The sequence below is a fragment of the Sciurus carolinensis genome, chromosome 4 (genome assembly GCF_902686445.1).
Source record: "Sciurus carolinensis chromosome 4, mSciCar1.2, whole genome shotgun sequence".
Lineage (NCBI taxonomy): Eukaryota > Metazoa > Chordata > Mammalia > Rodentia > Sciuridae > Sciurus > Sciurus carolinensis.
This window is the reverse complement of record NC_062216.1, coordinates 45,595,866-45,615,429: the sequence shown is the minus strand read 5'-3', so window position 1 is coordinate 45,615,429 and position 19,564 is coordinate 45,595,866. Positions and strand designations below refer to the sequence as shown.

The following is a 19,564-nucleotide window of genomic DNA, read 5'->3' as shown; positions in this document are numbered from 1 at the left end:
TACAGTCACACAATATAATTAAAATACATTATTGATATTTTGCTTTTTTGTTATTTCCTTTCCTTCACTATTTAGTAATTTAAGCATATGAAATTTCATTTTGTATATGTTAGGCTTTAAACAGTATCAGTGCTTCAAAATTATAGTCAAAATGGCTCACCATTCTACTTCATACTTCTCCAAACAGCAAGTTAATTTGCATTATTCCAAATAGATTAACACATGGGAATTTAAAAAATTATATCATTTATAGTTCATTTAGTTCCCACATTATTCCACAAAGAAAGAACGCAGTAAGAAAGCATTAACATATACAATTTCATTTTCACAATATGAAGAATAATTAGCACATAAATATTGTCACCTCTAAAACAAATGTATTAAATTCAGTAGTTTAATCTTGGTCTCAGAGCTGGGGTTGTATAGCTCAGTGGTAGAGCACTTGCCTAGCACATGTGAAACACTGGGTTCGATCCTCAGAACCACATAAAAATAAATAAAAGTATTGTGTCTATCAACAAACAAAATTTTAAAAAATTTGGTCTCATAGTGGGAAACCAACTGCTTTTATTGTTATCTGCAGTCTTTCTAGATATGATTTTGATAAATGTGAAATATCTTAAACACATAGGTTTCTCTGTTAACTAGGGAAAAGGGAAAGATTTGCTGGTCTATATGGTATTTAAAATGCTTTCCTTGAATTATCTCAAGAATACTGGAAGGAGTTTTGTTTATTTTTATCATTTTTTTTTTTTATTTTTTAGAAGGTAAGGAGAAAGTAGGTCAACTGGTATCTAAATCCCCCAACTCTATCTGGCTAATTCACTGCAAAGGGGATACACCTTTGATGCAATTTCTTAGGTATTTCTGTACTTAATTTGGGTACCAAGCATGGCTACTCATGCTTCTCTCATGCCTAGCCCCAACCTAGTTTTTGCCTGGAATTCCCATGCGAAAACAGTATTCCATTTCACTTTCAAATGTGTCCCAGTTTGGAGAATTAGATGACAGTCATGGAGTTCAACTTAAAATCAGCCTTGACGAGAAGGTCAGCTTGTGGCCTTTCCTCTCAAGGCATCCCTGCCAACCATCAAGTAGTTATTTTCAGCATAGACACACTGAATCCAACTCTAAAACGTTATCAAGAATACTGAAAGGAAACATATGGTCAGACTATGGTTGTATTATTGCAAAGACCTACAGAGGCATGAATCTTAGGATTTTTTCCCGGAAATATTCCCCTTTTGGTTTTCATGAGCTTGAAGGCAGAACATGCCCTGTAACATAATAGTAATGTTAAAATCCAAACACAGCCCTGAGATAGTTTTCTGTCAGCACATAATTCACTTGATAGAATTCAAAGCCTTTCATTTCTCATGACTCACCTTTAGGTGATTTGAGATTAGGTCACAAAAGGAACAGACCCAACTTTTCAATAGAACCCACTTGAATTTTGCAAGACAGTTTCCAGTGATAACAAACAGCCCTATAATAGTTACTGACAATTCATATTTGAAGAACATAATTTCTTCAACATTTCTACTTGAAATGTTTCCACCTCTGACAAGTACTTTTAAAAGGAAGCAAAATAAAGCACATTGTAAAATATTTAAGTTGAAGGTGGAATTAAGATGGAAACTGGAATCAAAATACACATTCAACTCTTAGTACATCTCTAGCAGTGTTTAAGATTTAGCTAGGAGATGATGGAAGATGGATCAGTTATGATTCTACATAAACAAATTGAAGAATGGCCATGCTGACACACAGAAGGTACACAATGACATGAATACTGTGTGTGTCACTGGTGCAGGGAATGTCTGGCAAGGCCATGCTGGGGCTGTGACAGCAACCTTCGCATATTAGGGTTTGAGGAAAAGAGGCCATTCAAAGAAGAAAAAATGCAAACTAAAGAAGAAAAAATGCAAAAATATTAAGCACAAAAATTGTAGACCCTAAGGAGTACTCAAACAATTGCAAATTAATACGCCTGGGCCACATATTTCTGCGCTCAACTTAGGATAGATTGCAAAAAGATGTTAGGAGCAGTGAGGAGCTGGGCTCCCTCATGCTCTGCGAATGAGAATGAAAGTAATAAAGCTTTTCAGGAGAGTAATTTGACAATATTAGTGCCTTCCCCAAAATAAAAACAGGAAAACCAATTCATTCCACAGTTTGTGCTGATTTTTTCTAATGGGAGAGAATTCAAAATTAAATCAGAATTTTGGGGCGCACAACAGGCAGCAATTCTCTGATACCTCCCTGGGTAATTCTGAGATGGCCAGGTTGGGAACTACAACTTTACCCAGATAGTTAATGTCAATGAAAGCTATTCATTGTGATTAAAAGCAAACACATCCTGCTATTTTTGAAAACTCATAGAAACACACACTCATATACATATACAAGGTGATAGCGAAAATGTTTAAAACATTTATTTGTAGGTGATGAAATTATAGATGAGGGATTTTACATTGATTATTATTATTATTATTATTATTTGGTTAATTTGTATTTTTCAAATGTTATATAATGGAATACATTGCTTTAATTTTAAAAAGTTATTTTTATGAGGTCAGTGTTAAGACATCTATTATTGCATAATAATATTTCACAGTTACTTAAGCTCTGAATACCTCAATATCTCCTAAAATGAGTTTTTAAAATATGAATTCCTTTTCTTAACCCAAACTAAAAGAAATGAATCTCTTATAGGTTGTTATGACCCTAAAATAGATATTTCAAACAAAAATCCTTAAGTGATTCAGACACAGAAAACAGTTGAGAACACTGTATTCTGCAACAGGCACTTAACATTTATTAAGATGCCTGTTAAATAGATTAACTATTTAACTGTATTACTAACCTCCTCTAAAACATAATATAGTAGTTCTCAAAAATTGTGAGGTCAGCAACCTTTTACATTCCTAAAATTACTACAGACGCCCAAAGCCCTAATTTATACGCATTAACACTTATTAATATGTACCTCTTAGAAATTAAACTGAGAAATTATTAATTGGATAAACAATATTAAACTCATGACATTTTAACAGACATAAATTTTTGTGAAAAATATTTTTTCAAGACAACAATCCAATAATGAGTATATCAGAAAAATGAGAGCTTATACTCTATTTATGTATGATCTATCAAAATGTATAAATGCATTCTACTGTCATGTACACCAAATTAGAACAAATTTAAAAAATAAAAGACAGAACAGTAACTTTGTTTTACAATTTTGTAATTATCTTTAACATGGACCTTAACAGAAGGCAGTTATAGGGTCATACCTGTTTTTGCTTTCAATCTGTGGCATTGTGTAGTTTTTAAGAGAAATAAGAAAGATGTGGGCTCACATATGTGAGTTGGGTATAGTTGGAAAAGAATTTTTCAGGTTTTTCAGCTTATTTTGAGGAGGCTTTGATACCACACACACAAAAAAATCCAACATCTGGTAAGTTTCTTAGAGGTGGATCTCTATGTGGAATCAGAAACCCATCAATAACCTTTCTCAGGAAATTGCATTAGATTTTTTTTAATGGCATTCTTAGGTCTGATTTTGTAACATTGGTCCTCTAGAAAGTATGGGTTCACTGAATTATGTCAATTTTTTCAAGGATGACACATTTCATTACATAATACTGAAATATCAGCTAAATCCCTAAACATCTTATGAAAAAAATTCTAAGTGTCAGGTAATTGTCAATCTCATGGTGATAGCTTCAAATTTTCCAAAATATTAATTTTCACATGAAAATTCAGTTTTCTTTGGTAACAAGACCAGTTTTCCTTGGAATAACAGATTAACTTTATTCATTCTTTGATCAAGCAGTCTAATATCCAGTTCTGAATTACTTTTGGGTCAATCGTTATTTTAGATCAAAATGACTTTTCAGGAGGAAAGTGCTAAGCTCTGCTGACAGTTCAAGGACTCCTGTAAGTCCTTTTCCTAACAATGACCACAAAATTTTGGCTTCTCATAATCTGTATGACAACTTAGAAAGCATGCATTAAATCCTCCTACTGTTACCAGATACATAGGAGCCAAGATTTAATAAAATAAATCCTTGCCACTGCTGTATCAAGGATATTCTTATGTGTATACAAATAAAGACCAATAAAGAGTGCTGTGATCATGGGTACACTTCAGTACCCTTCCCTTGATTCATATTAAGGTACCAACACTTTCACCTACTGTTACTTTTGCACAGTAGAAAAAGTTTCATCATATTTAAAAAGGCAAATTACAGCTTATTATTATGGAAATAATTTTAACCCTGAACACCTACAAATGGATCTCAGAGACAAGCTAGGGTCTGTAGACTCCCCTTCCAGAATCCCAGCCCTGATACGCTCAACAAGCTTAACAAATTCTCTCCATCCTTCCATTAAAATAATGCCCAGTACCCCAAAATGATGGAATTCTTATTCATAATACCCTCCAACAGTTAGGAGCTATGCTTACCCGGTATTCCTGGGTAAATTCCTGAATCTGTGCCTGATGCTTTATATTGTCTTGGTTCTATAACTTAAAGAAATAACATGTAAACCAGTGAAATATGAGTGCACAAGAGAGGGAATCAATGCAGGGATCTAAACTCCACAGTGAGAGCTATTGTTATGAATTTACTATTGTATCCCAGCATATAAAGCAGTGCATGATATTTAGTAAACACTTAGAAATGTCTATTGAGTGGTTGCTTCCATTGTTTTAATGAGGATTAAGTTGAAGGCTTTGAATGATTCCACAATTTTTAAAAGTCAAATTATGTGCTAGAAAGACAAAAGTAGAAGATAAGCAAAGAACAAATCATGGAGTCTGTACTTTGATTTATGTTTCATTCCACTTTAAAGACACAGAAACTAGAAGTCATAAAAAGTTTTGTAGAGGTATAGTTTACATATAAAAAAGAAATCATTATCATAATTAAAAGTTCAAAGAAAATTAAATAAGATGTCTATTGCCTTTCTCACTGTTTTCTGATTTACTTCATTTGAAGATACTAATCAATTAAAGCCATAAATTCTATAAGACTTTACATTAGAAATACTCACAATTGATATTATTTCATCTTTTCATCACCACCATCTAGTGTCTCAAAATAGTAACAGCAGGCTTTACCCCAGGAAGAGTGGGCTCCTTTGAATTTGTTATATTTAACATGCTTTCCTTAGAGGAGTAAGAGGGGAAGAAAGAAAGAAGAAAAGAAGAGAAAAAAAAATGGACTGAAGAGAATCCTTCCAGCAATTACTTTTACAAGTTTTAAATTTATATCTTCTCAGTCTCTTGTTATAATAATTTTGTATTTGACACACATTTGCATGAAGTCTACCCATATTATCTAATTTCACATTTTTGTCCTATAATTTTTAGTATTTCTCTTTTCAGAGTGAAGATTGGTGACACTTCTCTATATATTTGCTCTGTTTTAGGAAAATGGAGATGCATGAGAAGCCCAATTTAACTTTGCATTTAGCCAAACTGCTGAGGGAAAAAAAAAACAGCATAAAGGTAGACAATGGGAAAGGGTGGTGACTTCACTACTGGGTAGTAACAAGTGATATAAATCTGAGAGAGAAACACAGTTGTACTGTTGTGATGCCTGGTGGGCATGGTACTTCCAGGATAGAGAATGTGAATAGTCATTTACTTGTCCAGCCAGTGAGATTTAGTAGACCCAAGCAATATTTCTCTAATAGAAAGAACATTCTCCATTAGCCTGTCTTAGAATTATGAAATTTCATCATTAGAAATAGCTATAGCCAGACTCAGAGAGGTTGAGGAGGAAGATCCCAAGTTCAAAGTCAGCCTCAGCAACATAACAAGAACCTGTGTCAAAATAAATAAAAAGGGCTGAAGATGTAGCTCAGCTATAGTGCACCCCTGGGTTCAAGCTACAGTACCACACAAAATAAAAGTAACAGTACATTTGAATGGGAACCTCTGCTAAAATATATATTTTTGAGGAATATACATTCCCCAAGCAATCTTACTGTGACAATTTTACAGTATTTTTATTTACCAATCACTTATACTGAAAATAATGACAGAAGGATAACAGCTATTTTCAGTTCTTTTTTTTTTTTTTTTTTTTTTTTTGTGGTACTGGGGATCGAACTCAGGGCCTTGTTCTTGAGAGGCAAGCACTCTACCAGCTGAGTTATCTCCCTAGTCCATACTTTCAGTTCTTAATAATATCCTAATAAATTTAATCAGCTCATTTCCAAATGAGCACTAGCTAACAGAGAATGAGACCCAGTTCAAGAACATGGTCTACGATGCTGTGCAGGAGAAATAGAGTGATGAGGGTATAGGGAGTCCGATAACCTATGAAAGAGAGCCAAGGAGGAGTGGGAATGAATACAAGAGAAGGTGGGAAGATTTGAACTATTTGGCAGCCCCCCCCCAAACTCCCCCCCCCCCCCGATTTTGCATCCTGAGGTTTTGCAAGCAGATTCCACACTGTAACTGTAAATCCCTTTGAAAACTATTATCCCCTTAGTTAGACCTATAGTTTTTATGTTCAGTGAGGAATGATCTAACCTGTTTATAAAGCAACAATTTGAACGTATATTACAGACTATTGTGAAATGCAAGAGTATGAATAGATTGTGCATGGTCAGCATGTGCCCTCAATGCTTGGCTGCACTGAACAAGAATCAAGTGTACCCCAATTAGTCCTGGAATAGTCCCAGTTCTATGGCCCTAACTCTGAGGATGGGCCAAAATGAGTCACTACTCTTTCTTTACCAAGGACAGCTTAATGGGCCTATGACTAATGTACATACTCAGAAGGGTTCTGAACTTAACTTACCCCTCTGCTGTGTTTGTCTTGAAATTCTTAATAAAAATCTTTGAACTTATGTTTTTAAGGGAAGTCAATGGGACAATAAACATTTGTTTGAATAGATAATACTTTATACAATATTCAGAGTATTCAAAGTAACAAATAAGGTAAGTATATTACATCTATGACTGAGCAAATACTACATTTTCTTTTAGAACTAAAACTTGTTTCTAATGAAGAAAATCTGTTTCTAAGAAACAAAAATGACCATGCAACACAACCATATCATGTCCAATATTACACATTTTCCTTGCATTAGTCAATCATTTATTGCTGAAAATATTGACACAAATGACATGCAAAGATAAAGTAATTCAGTAGGACCTTGGCTGTCAATCTTTCCTTACTCATGAATAAGTTCAAGGTAGCAGAGTGTGTTGGTAGAATCCGGGTATATTAACAAATGAAATAAAAAGAATAGAGATGGATCTATACAGCAGTTTCACTTCTCTGGTATGCATGAAATACATATGCATATATGAGCTTCAAAGTATAAATTGTATATTTCAGTAACTTTGCATACTAGTTAGATGCTCACATGTATGCATTTAAAACTGGCTTTATACAATATAAAGATGAATAGTAAAATGCATGTTAATAATTTAAAATATTATTTTTCTTTATATTAGAATGACTTTAAATAGCAAATAGAAACTAGTTAAGAGAGAGACCATGAAAGACAGGAAAGTTATTTATATTTAGAACCTTTAAAGAGAAGTTTATCTTGTTGTTTGAACAAAGGGCCTTGCATTCTTTCTTTGCATTGGGGAATATAAATTATGTTTTATATAGTTGTAGGTTGTGCTACAAAACCTCTCAGGCCATTTTAGATGTAAGAATATCAAAATATCAAATATCAAAATATCATCTCTTCTTTGGTGAGGACCATAAGACCATTGAAATGGTCTTCTACTATTCAATTTGGAAACCAAGGCCCTGAGACTCTAAGGCTTCTGTGGTGATCACCTCCTCTATGCAAACCTCTCCCTTTTCCTCCATGAAGAGATGTGTACTCTGTCCAGCAGCATCACACAGACACCTCTGTCACACACAGTGGCAGGATATTATGTCTCTAGGTGGGACTATGGGACCAGCAGGGAACTTGAAAAGCACAATGCGTGGACCTAGTCATCATATGCCTTGTGTAATAATGCCCCAATTGTTTGAGGATGTTGGCAAAACTGAATAAATTTCAAAAGTATGTCAAGAAATGAGGCCAAGTCATGAAGTCAATTTATGAAACAAAATATGGTCTATGATATCATATTATTTACATAAAAGTAGTATGCATATGAATTGAAAAATGTTTCCCAAAAGCATTTTCCAGTTTGTTCTCAACATAAAATGACTACTGTAGAGATATTGTCATTAGAAGAAATGTCATAGTGATTATTATCAGAACTAAAGTGGTCTTTCTCTTCCCTTAGTGTGTTGAGGACAAGAAATATATAAAAATAGAATGATAGATAACCTGTGTTCCCCTCTAGACACAGTCACTGTAACTGAGGACAGCAGCTCCTGAGCTAGAAAAAAATCACCCTGAAGAAGTGATATTTTCACCATTTAGAGAGAATTTAGCTTCTGCATTTAAAAGGCAGCCCACTCAGCCGGCTACAGAGCAGATGTGCTTCAGAGATCACTTTCAACTTGTGTTATTCCATGTCAAAGGAAAGTAATGAGAAGAAAAATTTATTGATTTTTGAGAATCATGAATATTGAAATTATCAAGGAGTTGTAAGGTGGGTTCATCTCTGGGTTCCTCATCTCATGCTTTTAAAAAATGAAAAAAAAAAAAACCAAAACTGACTTGCCTTAGGCTACAGTGCTAGGAATGGGCAGGCTGGGAATGAAAATCTTCCTCCTTTGCACTCCCCCTTGCTTCTGTGCACACAGAAAGTCTTGCTGCTTAGCCATGACGATATGATCCTCATTGCTAAGCACTTACATCATTCTCCATAATCTAAAAGTGAGGCTTCTATTGTTTTAATTCCAAATAAGTTACTGAGTCATCTTGAAAGAAAATACAATTAGCACTGACAGTCCTATTAAACCCTAACATTTTATTGCTTGAAGAGTCAGATCAGGGAGATCACCTATCTTGAGGAAATGTTTGTCTCTATTGGGTGAATTCTTTGTGCTGATATTATTATTTTCTTGGATTGCCAAGGGCTGTTGCTGCTGATAAAAGCACAGGAAGCTGTTCAAGAATGGAGATGCTGTCTCCCTCCCTGACGTGGCTAAGTGGACGGAATTATCCACACAATTCCGAGACCTGCTTGTAAATGCCAGAATGTACTAATGCACTCAAGGAGCAAGCGGTGCCTTTCCTGAGGGGAGAGGTGGGACTTCTCTTCCTCTATGTGAAAATTAATTGCTTCTTGGGTAGAAGAAATGGGTGGAACTCAGTTCAGCACAAAACACTTCCAAAGACATTTAAGAAATTACAGACTATTCATAGAAAGTCTTTGACAGGTTTAAGGGAGAACTTGACCTTCTCCTTGACCTCACCAATTCCCACATCAATATATTTCCATGTAGCATAAATGTACTAAGTTGTTATTCCATACATCCTTGAACTAGAATATCACCCAGAAAGTAAAGACAAAACTATGTTTGATTCTTTGGCAAAGTTTGCCCATTCTATTGTGATTAAAAATACCCTCCATATCCATTATTATTCCCCAATATTTACAGTTTTCTGTTTCACCTACTTTACCCTATATCCATTTGCATAAACATATCTATGCCACCCAGCCTCATGTTATGCAGACTACTGAAAACCTTGAACTTATAAGACAAAATTACTGAATAGGAACATTAAATGAGTGTTTATAGGACCTATAAATGAAGGTAAAATTAGCACTGATCATTCTATTAAATATCACTAATTTCTTATACAAGACTTTTATGTCTTTGATCTGACAGAAATTTAGTCAAACATAATTAGATATTTGTGATATCACTTATCTATTAGCACATATCATACAATCTTCTACTGTGAAGTAAGTTCACTGGAATAGATAAATGGACAACTGTTCCACCAGAATGTAGTGTGTTTATATGATTCATGTCGATAAATGAGTTAATAATAAAAAGAGTTAGATATCATACTTGCAGTTTCTATGTTAGTCAGAGAAATAATAAAGACCTGTGACATGTATAAGAAAAGAAATTCTACAATGATAGAAGTAGACTGCTCAAATTCTAAAATCCAATCAGATGAATAAAACCAGGTGATTGTCTTTTGTAATACAGTGTGTATTTCCCAGTGGGAAGGGAAGCCTCAAAGATATATTTAAGACAATACGAAACAAGTGATTGAAATTGCTTGTAAATAATGCATTGTTTGAGATTTTAACACATGATCCAAAGCATCTTTTTTTTTTTACTTTTAAATTATAAAGTCACAATTTTTGAAGAATTTCTCCATCTCTCTTCAAAATTATCACAATATAAAAGAGAGAGATGCTTTAACACATGTCAGAAGCACATATTTTCTTGATAAACACCGAAAAATTAAATTCTCTTCCTGCTAAATTCTACTATTTATAATAGAATTTATGGATGTGCCAGTCCTCTTGTGGTTGGGGCTAGAGGGCATGGGCATGTCTTCCCTCTTCTCCATTTAGTTGGTCTGTACATTTGGCATTCCTCTGCATACATTTCACTCTCTTCCCTTTCCAGTGCTGATGCTATTGCTTACAGCCTCACTTCCCTTCAGACAGGCTTTTCTGAAACTAGTCTCAGTCCTCAAGTCCTTCAGGGACTATGTTGCAATATTTGTTCAGAAAAGCCCATTATAATCACAATATTCAATTATTGAAAATGTGTAGTAGTTCCTGGTACCTCTAAAGTCAGACCCAGGCTCCTTTGCATCAAGTTCAAGGTCTTCTGTAATCTACTCAGCTCTATTCCCATTCCTCTACATCCCTCCTACCACCATCTCTCTTCTAGGTCTCTTCTGTGCTTTAACTCTTAGAACGTATCTCTTACCTCACAAGTAGTCCTAATGGCCTTGACTTCCCCCATGCATTCATTCTTCCTAGAAAGTCTCTTACCCTATGTATTTAGAATGTCTACCATATTTTTTTTTCCAGTGCTAGGGATGGAATCCAGGTCCTCCTATGCAAAGCAAGAACTTTAATACTGCTTTGCCCCTTTTTATTTTTACTTTGAGATAGGGTCCCACTAAGTTACCCAGACTGACCTCAAACTTGCAACCCACCTGCCTCAGCCTCCAGAGTAACTGGGATTAGGGGCATAAACCACCTCACCTGGCAGTATGTCTCTTTGAATTAATTGTGTCTTCCTCTGGCAATAGGAAAAGGAGCACAATAAGCCTCTGTGAATGACTCCATGTCTGCATTGCTCTGGTGACAGAGAGGAAGGTGGTTGAGGCCTCCTGAAGTCAGTGGCATACCTGTTCGTTCTTTGAATGCAGTTACAGGCAGAATTCATTTCTTACACTCCTTGAGCTAATTCAGAGTCCAGCAGGCCCTGGTGGTCAGGGGATGTATGCTCATTTAAATTATATAATGGATCAGGCCAAGAAATCTGTGATAAAGATTATATTTAATCCAGGAAGTTAAGAACAGCAACTGGATGAATTTCTAAAAGGAGCTATGCAGCTTGAAACTTTAGTCTCTCCCTGTTTTACATGCACTTAGGGAGCTAACTAATTAAAGAAATTCTCTGGTGGATCTCTTGTGAAGGGAAGAATTCTTTGGCAAAGCAAATAATCAACCTTTAATTTATAAAGTGCTTATGGAGTCAGGTGCTTACAGTATCACCAAATGGCACGTTAGGGACCCCTCATCTTTAGTGCGTCTCTGTAAGCTCCTAACTCTGAAGAAATTGGTAAATTTCTGGAGAAAATTGGGTTGTGGATGATTTAAAATGTTAATTTTGATCCTTTATAGAGGAATGTTAATAAGGCTATATTTGCTTTCCTATTTAAACCTTGAAGCATAAAGTAGGCAAAAGATTCTCCACAGGTAACATACTAATATTAAATTTCTTCTGTTTCAGGCAAAAAGTAATAAAAAAAGTTTTGTATGATTAAAATAAAGTATCTCTGGTGTTATTGGTATATCTTTGATTTTGGAGAACAATTCTGGCCTTTTTCCCTCATCCTACGTAATGATCTCTCTCTTTTTTTTTTTTTTTTTTTTTTTTTTTAATTTATCTCCACTGTTTTTGAAATCATTCTTCTCTCAGAGGCCAGATAACTAAATTGTTACCACTGGTTAAGTGTTAAAGTTCTGGTTTTCTCCAAGTATTGTGATATCGTCTTTCAAAATCTCTGGAGAACAAGTCCTATTATTATTTTGGTATTATGATTGTAGGAAAGAAAAGGGACCCACATAGTCTATTCTTGTTTATTGGGCCCTATTTATCACAAATGTCAGCTCCAGAATGTCTATGTACAAGGTGATTGGTGGTAGCAACGTGGGTTAGTTTGAAGCTGAAAAAGCACTGAAATTTTGCCTTAAAGTTCTGGTTTCTAAGAGAGCATGTGTTTATTTTTCCATTCGTTTTACCCAGGATGCCTATATTAGCAAAGTGATAGAAATAATCTAAACTCTATAAAGCTAAAATTTTCTTAAATCGTGTGTTGGTCTCAACTCTTGTTTCCCAATGTCTTGGTAAATTTCCTGTCCTAGAAAAATGCAACTCTTTTTTTTGGTCTCTACTCCTCTCCTCTCTGCCTTCATCTTTCTCCTCTTCTTCTTTCCTTTCTTCCATCTCTTCCATTCTTAGAAAAACAAGTGTTATGCTTCTAAAACTTGTCTATGCATCACGTTAAAATTGTAATGCCCAAGGAAGTAACATATGGTGAAAATCTTTGTTAAAAAAAATTCTAGATAACATACCAAATTGCCCATGTTCGAGCCCCTGCCTACCTCCTTAGCACCATCTCTATATTTTAGACATACTTAGCTAATTTGAGTTTCAAGATTATGCCAAACTGTTTCACACTTCCATGTCTTTATTTTTGCCATTTTCAATGCCTGGAAATCATACATTCACTGGGTATTTTTACTGAAATCTTTGTGTGAAGAATGGTGATGGGGAGGTCTTGGGAATACTGCCGAGAAAAAATATTCACAGTCTGCTGCCCATGTGTGACTCGGTGTCCTTACTCCTTGGTACACTCTACATGATTTTTGTATCTTCTGTGTTCCTACCCCTGTAACATGTTACCTGCCCATTCTAGGCATGAATTTACCACATATTTCTTTGGGTTGCCAGTACAGAATTAATATCTCTGCCATAGTGCTGACCCAAATGTTTTTAACATGGCTGCCTGCCCACCCACTTTCCTTATACAACAGTGAACTTTCTATATCTCTATATTCCTATTTCTGATTTTATTAATAAAAGAGTGCTTAGTACAAAGTGAGTAGGTGGACAAGTGAATGAAGAGAATGACCGAATCAAGTAATGGAGTTTTCTGGAGAAAGTAAATTGAATTTCAATTTGAATGTTGTTTTACATGTACTAATTTAAGCCTTCACAAAGTGAATATTGATATGAAAGAAATTAGCACAACATTTTAAAATGTGAAGTTATAGAGACTAAAATGATTGTTATCTGCTCTACGAATATGATATCTTCTTATAATTTCTACAATTTTGCTACCTGTAATATAAGAATTATGATATTCTTCATCTATTGTTCTCTCAGATAATCACAGTTACTAGAGGTGCTGTTCATAAATGTATTTATTATAAAGGTAGTTACTATTAAATCTAAAATGGTTTAACTATTCAGAAAAAAAATGATATTTAATTAGAAATACAGAATTGTAGTAGGTTCCACATCTGTTTTGAAAACTGAAAAGTGGGCCTTGGAGAGAGAAGTCTCCTAATTCTTCATGAACAGAATGCAACTTAGAAAATTGTGGGCAATTCTTAATTGTGGGCAGTGCTATATAAATTCATTTTAGACCCCAGTGTAACCTAAAGGTACCACAGATCCTGTGAGACTTGTTTCACCAACTAAATATTTTTTAAATGTCCAAATAGGAATAACCATGGAATGCTTTATTTAGTTAATGAATTAATTGCAATCTCCTTAAATATGGCTTTACTATTTTATCTACCCCCAATTCCCAGAATGTTAGTTGATTACAGAAAAATTATCAAAAGGAAATAAACAGGGCTGGGATTGTGGTTCAGTGGTGGAGCACTTGCATAGCATGTGTGAGTTACTGGTTTTGATCCTTAGTATCACATAAAAATAAATAAATAAAATAAAGTTATTGTGTCAATCTACAACCAAAAAAAATTTTTTTAAATAAATAAATAAATAAAATGATCAGATTTTTTCCTGCAGCTACTAAAAGCAACCTGGATAAAGTTCACTTATCTTGGCAGTTAAAAATAAAGATGTCAATGTTTAATATGTTAGCTGTCTTCAAACATTTGACAAAATTTCATTAACTTTGCATGGTTTCAGAGTCAAGTCGAACCATACCATAAGTTAGGAGGAATGAGGATTTGGTTAATTAGTAGAAACTGTTTTAATAATAGCAGTTACATAATAATGGCATGGATTTTATGTAAGATAAGATGCTTCCTATTTGTAGACATGGTCAAGTCTGGAAAGAAGAATAATAAAGGACTAACATCTCTGGGAAACTGAGATAGGAATACTGAAATCCTGTGACTATAACTATTCTTCAGATGCTATGAAAGAGAAAAGGGCATTCATGTGTATTGACTGCATGTGTTGGTTTACCCCATTATCTTAAGAGCATGAGAACACACATTTTTATGGTCTATAAAGCTTGCCTTTGATGCTATTGAGTTGGAGGTTCCCTCAAATAATTTCTTAGGTTACACAGTTATGTGGACCTCAGTACTGATCATAAACTACCCCAAAACTAATCATCACTTTACTAGGAAGGTGGTTGCTGAAGCCCTGACACAATTCCTCTCTTAAGATCCAAAGGAGTCACTACAGAACTGTGCAGTTTTCAAAGGCAAAACACTATGGATAGAGTTTAACTCATCAGTAAAAGAACAGAATTTCTGCCATCAAACAAGGCTTGAGCAGAGTCCTCGGCAAGGGTAAAGTAAGAGGAGGTTGCTTATCATTGAAATCCTGTGGGTGAACATTGCTCCACTGACTCATCTCAGTTGACACATATTTAGACATTGTTTTAAGAGTAAAACTTTTTTTTTTAAAAATGCTCAGCAAGATGCCTACCTAATTAGGAAAAGCATTCTTTAGAAATGGAAATTAAATTTTAGAAGGATACTTACTATAAATCATTTGGCTACTGTCTTTGTCTTAGGCTTCTTGGAAGTTGAAATTGTTAATTCATGAAGAGAAAAACATGGAATGTATTTATTTGCCTTCGGTTTTTTTATAGTCCTAAGATTTAGCAACATTATAGGATAAAAATAACTATAACAAATGCTAAGAGGAAAAGAAAATTGTGACTGACTTTTAGAACTTCTGAAGCAAATGATTAGTATAGTGAGTGTCAGAAACATATGTTTAAGTTGAAACTTCTATTCAGCCTTTTGAGAACTACTAACTTCATTTTCTTTTAGTTGCAAAGAAAAGTATCCACTGTAATATGACTTTTTACTTCTCCCTGGAAACAGTTCTTGCATTTCAGCATCTTCAAATATAAAAAGATCTTGTTATAGTCAACCTGACCATCCTGCTGTACTGTTTAATTGGACATAATGATTTACCTTGGACTTTTTGAAAGTCAATTGTCCAAAGCTGCTGTGCTAAATGGGACTTTGGTCGTAATTCTTCCTGGGTTTCTTATACAGCACTTCTTTGTACTTCTGCTTTAATTATAATTTTATGAAGGGAATGTGTTACAAATATAAGTCCTTGTGGGTGGAGCATAAAACTTTTATTTGTTCATCAACTAGTGTTTAATAAGCCAACATAAAATATTGTTTTAAATCTGAAGTTGATTACAATGAGAAAAATACATCATACAGATAGACCATATATCTATCATATATATATACATATATACATTTCATTTTGTTTCACCTATTTGTCCCTCTTGATATGTAACTTCTCTTCCTTCTCCTAATATCAATCCAGACTCAACTTGTAAACTGCTTTTCTTATATTCAGTGACAGGTGGACATGGCATAGTGAATTCCAAAGTGTGCATTAGGTAAAGTAATATCTTTAGGGAACACACATGTGGTTCTTTGAAACAAAATAAGACTGCTCTAAGAGGAAAAGGGGCTTATTTCTTGGGTTACAGTTTTAAGATGACTCCCAAAAAGACTCCTATCTAGATCACATTCATTTTTTTTTTTCTATTTATTCAATCTGTAATCTATATGTTGCTGTGAAGAGATTCTGAAGAGGTAACTAAGATCCTCAAACAACTGATTTTTAGAAAATGGTCTCATACTCGGTGAGTCTGACCTAATTAGGTGAGTCATCCTTTGAAAGGGACTTAGCTTTTCCTGGAAAAATTAAAAGTATAAAAGAGTATCTTAGTCCATGCTACTGTAAAAAATACCAGACACTGGATAATCGAAATAAAAAAAAAAAAATTCCACAGTTACTGAGGCTGAGACATACAACATCCAGACTCTCTGAGATTCAGTGTTTGGTGAAGGCCTGGTCTTTGTTTCCAAGCTGTTGTTTCCCCAGGGGGTCCAAATGATGTGTTCTCACATGGAAGAATGATGAAAGGACGAGAGAATGCTCCCTTAAACTTCAAGCCCTTTTATAAGTGTTCTGATTCCATTCCTGAGGGCTCTGCCCTTATGGGAGTCACTTTCCCAAGAGTATACCTCTTAACACTAATGCATTAGTGATGAACTCTGACACAGATTGCAGAGGATACCATATTCATACCATGGCCAAGTAATTCAAGCAGAGGGAAATCCACTATTGCTAGGTTGGAAGGTGGAAGAGCCAAGGACTGAGAGCAGCCTCCAGGAACTGAAAGTCAGTCAGAGAATTGGGTCTCATTTCTACAACTATAACTCACTAAATTTTGTAAACAATTTGAATGAACTTGCAAGCATCTTAGGCTATAGATGAGAATACATTCTTTCTACACAATTATTTTGGTCATATATAATCCTAAGAAAATAAGCTAACCATGGGCAGCCTGATTTTGACCAACTATGAGCTAATTAGTCACATTTTACTTCAGTCTGTTGAATTTGTGGTGCTTTGTTACACACTAATAGAAATCTAACACATACATACTATAGCAAAATAAAGCACAAACATTTTAGATAAAAGAAAATTGTGAGGTTGCACTGAGACAAAAATCAGAATAAAAAATTTATGTGAAGTTAGTAATCGTACCATTGCAATGTAAATTATACCAAACATTTTTTTTTTTTTTTTTTGGGTGCTGGGGATCGAACCCAGGGCCTTAGTGCTTACAAGGCAAGCTCTCTACCAACTGAGCTATCCCCCCAGCCCCATACCAAACATCTTAATTAACTCACTATCTGCTTGGAGTTGGGAGGCATACAATATAAAGAGCATGTGTTAGAGTGGCTAGTAATAAAATCTTCAGCAAGGTGCCTTATCACTTTAGACTGCAGTTTCTTCATCTGTGAAATGAGAGGCTCAGCCCCATCTCTCTGAGATTCCTTGCAGGTCAAGTTATCTAAGGTTTCAGTAAATGGCAATAAAGTGTATGAGTTGTGATAAAGTAGAAAAAATATAGAACTAGGAAAAAAAAGACACAAGTTAATTTCTTGCTATGTAATAAACAAGTAGCATAATCTTGAGTGAACCATTTCATATTTGGGCTCTAATTCATTTGTTTGAAAAATAGGGATGACATTACTCTAACAAAAAGCTCTTTATGCAGAGTAAAGTGCTCTCTGGTGGGGTGAAGAGTTAGTGTTGCCACTGTTCTCAGGATGGCTTGGTTCTGGGTTGTGCCACAGCCTCTTTGGAGACGTGGGTCCTCAGAGTCCCTTCAGTGCCAGAATTTGGGCTGCAAGTATCTTAGCAGCAGTGGAAGAACAGAATTTCTGAATGGATTCCTCCTGGAAAGCTTTGCTAATTTGCAGCAGTTGGACAGTATTCTTCATTAACATCTGTCTGTCAGCATAGGTGTGAAATCATTTTACTGTGGTGGTAGGGACTGAAGTCTAAATTATAAATAGAAAATCACCTGAGTCTTTGAATGGCTTCAAGAAAACCAGAGGTGCCACTGTCCTTGAGCCTACTGGGTCTCTAGGCAAGATGTCTCTGTCCATCAGAATGTGCCCCTATGCCCATGACTCCACCTCCCTCAGATATGGGCAGCAACCCCTAGAAGCCAGTGGTTCCAGAGCACAAGTAGCAGGCAGCACCTTGCCAAGGCAGAGGAAGGAGAGAACATCCTCCTGTGCCATGACTCTGTCAAAGGTCACTGACTGTACAGACAAGGACCTAGTGGTGAAGGCTAAAGTTACACAAGTCATCATGAACACTCTGATCACAAAACAGACCCAGGAAAATATTTAGTATTTTAAGCAACAGGTAGGGTTGAGAGAGACTGGCTATGCAACCCATAGGGTCCACCACTGAAGAGGTCAAGTCCCCCTGAGTGGCAGAAGCATCCCACAAACTAAAGCTACAGAGTGGTGATAAAACAAAAGAAGAAAGCAGTCTGCCTACGCCTAGTCCACTACAAGCAGCATGTCTCGCTCTTCCCCCAAGCAGAGAACAGAGGATGGTTTAGTTCTGGTTCCTCTACAGCCTTACCTGACCCAAATCCTAGCACCAAGGATCCTGGAAGTAGGGAAAAGGACAGATAATCATCAACAAATGGGGGCTTTCTGGACCAAGACCCTTCACAATTCTGATTCTGGAGGTTTTGTTGTCTAAACCCATGAAGGAGCACAGAAGTCCTCTCTCAACGAGCTGATCTGTGCCCATACCACTCAAATGGCTAACGATCCAGCAACCTTCAAGTCACCAAAGATGTATGTCCCAGTGATAGAAGGGAAGAAATTACTGCCACAGATTCATTCCCAAACCCCATGATTTGAATGTGCTCACACTCACTGGCTTCTAGAGTGATTTTTATACCTGTGATTCTGGATGGGGAGTTTCTTACCCCTCACCTTGCTTTTACTTTGGCTTTGACATGGCAATTCTATATTAAAAAGAATACTATTAAACTAAGGTTAGAGCTGGAGATACAATTGATTCTGAGAAACACTGGTATAACTTCCTCGTGGTGGGGTTAGAAACTCTTTTGTATTGCTTTAAAGTTAGACTGAAAATCTTGGCAGTTATGTTTGGAAAACTTTATTATCTATTTTTGTATCGTTTGCCCTAGACCAGAAATTTGATCATTGTTTAACTAAAAAATAATAATAATAATAATAATAATAATAATAATAATGTTTATGCTATTCACAAACCTAGGCTTCTTGATTTTTTCTTTTTTTTAACCAACATCAATGTAATCATCAACCCATCCTGGCACAGAGGTACCCACTGACAGTTTTGGGTGACTTTGGCCTTCTTCACCCTGCTGGTTCTGTGCTCCAGCCCTGTTAGGAGAAATTAAGACTTGTTTGAGGGCTGCATACAGTTAATAGTCAGGTTTCTAGACTGAAATGCAGTCTCCTTGCTTTCTGATCAACCTAATGGGGATCACCTTGTCCTGTAGCCAGTTCTTCAAACTTCTTGTTACCTCTTGGGTCACTGCTGTGGAGAGACGCTTCTCTCTTACATGTCACAGAACA

At 35.5% G+C, this 19,564-nt stretch overlaps 1 protein-coding gene and 1 pseudogene across 1 annotated transcript in view; one reads left to right on the top strand and one right to left on the bottom strand.

The window, feature by feature from the left end:
• Positions 1 to 19,564, bottom strand: part of Sgcz (sarcoglycan zeta) — a 1,063,315-nt gene that overhangs the window by 689,172 nt on the left and 354,579 nt on the right. The window lies entirely within an intron of this gene.
• Positions 18,106 to 18,885, top strand: LOC124983276 (putative monooxygenase p33MONOX; annotated as a pseudogene).